Here is a 6,000-nt window from a genome sequence, read left to right on the forward strand (position 1 = left end):
TTGTGGATGACTTGAATGAAATATATATATATATTTTTTGTATTTAACATGTACAATGCATAATAAAGACATTGTACCAGAAATAGCTATAAGTAATTGTTTTATCGTTACATCTTTTATAGGTTCAATCCAGCTGAAAATGGGTTTTTGGTCGAGTATGCTGCTGTGATGAAGCCTGTTGCCATGGCCCTTAATATCCTCCAAGGGGAATCATCTGTGCATATGGGCCTCCTGCTGCCAACACTTTACCAGTTGCGGGACAAGCTGAAGAAGTTGGAGTCAACTTGCAAAATGTGTACACCTCTTGTTCACACCCTGCAGCAAGGGATCCAGAAACGTTTTGGAGACGTCATGAAAGAGCCTGAGCTGATTGCAGCAGCAATACTCCTACCAAGATTCAGAACATCCTGGACCACAGAGGAGAACATCTTAAATGCTGGTAAATATACTTGTTTATCAATTCAAATGTGAACCAGTAGACATTGACCTATATAACTCTGTATAATGTTACTGTAATTTAGGATTATAGTGTGTCAGTGACAAACCACAGGGTGGCAATATAGTTAGTGTGACTTTTTTTTGCTGACTTTTCTTGTTAGATATTGGAACTGGAAGTAAACATAATGCCCGATCTACAACTACATCACTCTCCTCTAATGCCTTTTAGAGAACATGCATTCAGCTTAATTTGTGTTCTGGGATACTAGGCCTGCAATATTGTTTTATTTGGCCATCTATCATGGACTGGTGCTTTTTCAGTTGATGTGTACTGCTGCTCTTTTCCTCTGCTCAGTGAGATGTGCAGTGTGGCCTAATCACAGATCAGAGTATTCATTTCTAGGCACACAGAAAAAGGGCTGTTGCTTGCCATGCAATACAAAGGTACTGAGTAGGCCTAATCAACACCTATTGATTATTTTACGTTGACCGCTTCCTTCTGGTGTGCAGTTTTCTGTTCAGCATGCCTGGTATGAAATGTTTGTGTGTTTCCTTCTGTTGTTCTGTCACTGTGGAGACACACACAGTTTATGAGAGTTTATGGGCTGCCTCGTTCTAGTTCTGCCTGGTAAAAAAAGTATAAAGGTTTGGAAATTTGTGTTACTTGTGCTTATTTATTTTTTATTTTTTATTATTTAATTTTTTAATACTTGAATTTACCTGAATTATTTTAATTTAAGCTATTTTGTAATTCATTAAAGATGATTATTTTGTATTTTTGTCTGTCTGATTGTTGTCTTGTGTTAAAAAATAAATCAGACGCTACTCAACAGTTACTCAGTACTTGAGTAGTTTTTTCACCAAGTACTTTTTTACTCTTACTCAAGTAATTATTTGGATGACTACTTTTTACTTTTACTTGAGTCATATTATTCTGAAGTAACAGTACTTTTACTTGAGTACAATTTTTGGCTACTCTACCCACCTCTGTCTATACCTGAATCCAACCAGATTCTCAATATATTTAATCAACAAAGGTATAAATTCTCAGTCATCTATCTCATGCGCTATCAAACCATGCACTATCAAACCGGCTATGGTCTCAGTTTGAGTAAAAGATAGATACATGATAATACTAACTACTATATATTCCTGCTAAAAATCTATGTAGATAAAACCTTACTGATATATAAGGAAAAATCCCACATAGACCATCCCCATTTTTTTAAATGACCCCCTTGTATACACAATTTTCAAATATACCCATCCTCTTAGACATGATACTAAGAAAAACATACATAGAAATAAATTCTTAACATCATGACATCATCCATACAAATACAATGATACATGACCCTTTTTAAGTTACATGGATATTATAATATGGTCAAATGAATATATATAAATAAAAAATAACGTCAGTCTTCTTCATCCATGTTCATTCAGAGGAACCCCAAGGTTTTCTCTGGTCACTTGGGGCGCTATCTCTTCGAATGAGGTAGTCTTGTTTCCACATCTTCAATCCTGTAAAGCTTAAGTTCCACGATATACAGTTCCAACTTAACATTCCCCATTCCTCAATCAACATTATTAATGGACACTAAACTGGAATACGATGATATAGAAGCAGAATTAGTACTCTCCCTCCTCGCATTAATATTGGCTGATACATCTCTAGCTGTAATCACTGGCATGTTAGTAATCGTTTGTACAGATCTCAAAATCAATCCCCGGAAAATGGGTTAACAACACCCCATAACTATGGCTACAATAAGTACTATGGCCACTAGGGGACCTAGAATGCTTGCCATCCATGTTCCTATTGAATTACCACAAAAAAACCTTGAAAAGACTTCCACAGCGTTCAAATTACCATATCCCCCCACAATCTTTGCATCTCTATTCGTACGCTTAATGCCTTCCTGTATGTCTCTAATATTACCCATAGCTTTAGTTAAATTCCCAAGACCTTCTGATTCTGATGGTAGGTATGTACAACATGTATCCCCTCCTACAATTGCACACACACCCCCTTGAGCAGCCGTAATAGCATCCAATGCTATGCAATTATCAATTGCATATTGTCTAATGAGGGCCAACTCAGAACCAATAGCTTGAAAACCCATGACAGTTGCATTAGCCACTCTAGCAACATCATGACGTGTCAATGCTATGAGATAATGATTGGAATATTGTAATTCCATATTTCCAAAAATAGTCTTAAAAACGAACTGAGTACGTGTAAATATAATCTAAAATCTTGAGGTATGGCGTTGTATCTAGTAGCCAAATCAATCGGATTCGTATTCTTTAAATGTACATATCCCATAAGTTCTGATGTCTCCCTTCTAAATCGTCCCGTAATGTTTGTATTGACAAATTGAACAGGCTGAACCACATAGATAAGGTCATTTAAAGTACAGACTCCACATACTCCCCTGAATAGTGGAGTAGTCAATATATTACCTCCACAACACCAAGAAAAACCTGGAATCGGTAATGTTCTCACTTTTGAAATGCGATATTTTTCCCCCCATATCTTTAAACATCATGATACATTGAGAAGCTCTCAGAAATCCAATATCTATTGCTGAAAACTCCTCTCTCTCTCTGTCTTCCCTTTACGCACACATCAAATACAGAAGATGCATTTACCATAGCTGATACTTTAGTGGGTACAATTGATAAATCACTAGGTACTTGAATTACATGTTTATTATAGAAGATTGGACATCTAGTAACAGATGGAAAATGTTCCGGAATCGCAAATATGGTTGAATGAACCTTATGCAAATCTATACCATTTTCCTGTCTTACAGAGATGTTAGTATAAATAACATATTGAGACATCTTATGAAGAATCCCATCATTCTTGATGATCATGTTATTGTTTTTGCCTATGTAAATGTTATTCGGCAAAATTATCGGTCTGACTGATTGTGATCCCATCTCAGGATGAGTGTTCAATACATACTGATAAGCAAGAATGCATAGTGTTGGCAATCCTTCTGACCCCTGAAGTGGGATCGCCCAATAAGGAAATAAATTAGTGAACACGCATAACATGAATTTTGAGTCCATTTTCTAACTTTCTGCTTAAGGGTTTTGTACCACAAATTAGACGCTATGGGGTGAATAGAATTCACTTGTGAATCCATATTCTCATAAATAATAATTTCCTCCTTCTCTACCAACTCAGCATTTTCATCCTCAGGTAAAGTCGCTGGCCATGTAATTGGAGCATCTATACCCCCAAATACCACTTTCCTTGGTATCCAATAAGGGGCGCAAACACCTTGCCAATATTGTGGAAGGTAGGTATATAAGTGATCTCCACAATACCATACCATACCATGCAATCAGTTGCTGGCCAGGGTAAATTGGTATCCAAAAAAAATCATTTTATCTGTACATCCCTGTGTAATCCCCATTTTATATAGAATTGTATGACTAGCTATAGAAGTCACGCAGGTAAGAGGTACAATTTTCTGCTTAGTTCTAATTGCCACTGGTTGCATATTTGCATAAGCTTGCAAATCTCTCTGAACCAAAAATGTTGGTGTCAACCCTTTCCATAACTCATTACAGTATTCTACGGTTGGTGTATTAGCACCTGTTGCCACTAATGACATTATAAGTATTAAGACTTCCTCTCCTTCAACAGATTCATATTCAACCTTAACCACTGTCAATCCCTCACTTAGAACTACAAAAGTAACATTATTAACATAAAAAGGCTGACTAACCTGTCTATCGTCTGTACGCTCATGGTGCTGTTCATTGTCGCTAAGTCTCATGCCTATATTTGTGGTTCTATATTCATACTTCAACCTTCCATTCTCATTGTCAGATTCTCTGAACTCGGTATTGTCAATAACCATCTTCTCCCTCTGCTTAGAATTGTCACTCACTAGCCCCCAGAGATAACTTCTGTCAGAGTTATAAGGCCTATGATAAATGTGTCACACCCTGGCTATGGGACTCTAGTTGTTGAGCCAGGGTGTGTTTGTTCTATGTGGTGTGTTTCTATGTTGGGGGTTCTGGTTTGTTGTTTTCTATGTTTGCCTTAGTCACTCCCAATCAGAGGCAACGAGTGTCAGCTGTTCGTTGGTTGTCTCTGATTGGGAGCCATATTTAAACTGTCTGTTTTTCATTCGGGTTTGTGGGATTTTGTTCCGTTAAGGTTTGTGTTGTGTATAACTTCAGGACGTCACGCATCGTTGTTTATTGTTTTTGTGTCGTGTTCAGTACAAATAAAGTATGTACGCTTATTACGCTGCGCCTTGGTCCTCCTCTCTCGTAGACGATCGTGACAGAAAATCCCACCAAGATGTGACCAAGCAGCGTGTCCAGGAGCCATCGCCAGGGAGATCCCTAACAGATCTCCTTCGCCTCCTCGACTGGGTCAAGCCGAGTGAGGAGGAGAAGGGCTTGACCTTGTGGCAGAAGGGCGAAAGGCTGGCGAGGGACATGGAGACCTGGTCCACGGGTAGGGGAGACGCCCAGAAAATTTTTAGGGGGGGGCTAACGCCGTGGACGACGGGCCAGCAGGAGACCGCGGCAGAGCGGCCCAGCAGATTGGCAGAGGAGGACGCCAGGTTACGGGAGTCACTGGTCACCAGGGGGAAGGAGGTTGTAGAGGCACGGCGAGAGGTACTGGCGTGTGTTGCCAGTCCGGTCCGGCCTGTTCCTGATCCCCACGTAGGGCCAGTGGTGTGTGTTCCCAGTACGGTCCGGCCTGTTCCTGCCACTCGCACCAAGTCAGTGGTGCGGCGTCGTCAGCCCGGTCCGGCCCATTCCTGCTCCCCGCACCAAGTCAGTGGTGCGCGTCGTCAGCCGGTCCGGCCCATTCCTGCTCCCGCACCAAGTCAGTGGTGCGCGTCGTCAGCCCGGTCCGGCCCATTCCTGCTCCCCGCACCAAGTCAGTGGTGCGCGTCGTCAGCCCGGTCCGGCCCATTCCTGCTCCCCGCACCAAGTCAGTGGTGCGTTTCGTCAGCCCGGCTCGGCCCGTTCCTGCTCCCCGCACCAAGTCAGGGGTGCGCTTCGACAGCCCGGCTCGGCCCGCTCCTGCTCCCCACACCAAGCCAGTGGTGTGCGTCGTCAGTCCGGCACGGCCCGTGCCTGTTCCCCGCACCAAGTCAGGGGTGCGCTTCGACAACCGGCTCGGCCCGCTCCTGCTCCCCACACCAGGCCAGTGGTGTGCGTCGTCAGTCCGGCACGGCCCGTGCCTGTTCCACCGGTGGCTGGTCGGCACCGGTCAGAGGTTTCACGTCGGAGCTAGAGCAATCCGCTCCACCAGTGTTCAGTCCAGCTCCGGCCAGCAGGGCCAGACCGGACCAGGGGTACTTTGGGGGGTTAGAGAAGGAGTGGGGGTCAAGCCCGGAGCCAGAACCGCCGCCGAGGAGGTATGCCCACCCAGCCCTCCCCTGTTTTGCTCTTTTTGAGGCGCGGTCGCAGTCCGCGCCTTTAGGGGGGGGTACTGTCACACCCTGGCTACGGGACTCTAGTTGTTGAGCCAGGGTGTGTTTGTTCTATGTGGTGTGTTTCTATGTTGGGGGTTCT

Source organism: Coregonus clupeaformis, chromosome 18 (assembly GCF_020615455.1).
Source record: "Coregonus clupeaformis isolate EN_2021a chromosome 18, ASM2061545v1, whole genome shotgun sequence".
Classification (NCBI taxonomy): domain Eukaryota; kingdom Metazoa; phylum Chordata; class Actinopteri; order Salmoniformes; family Salmonidae; genus Coregonus; species Coregonus clupeaformis.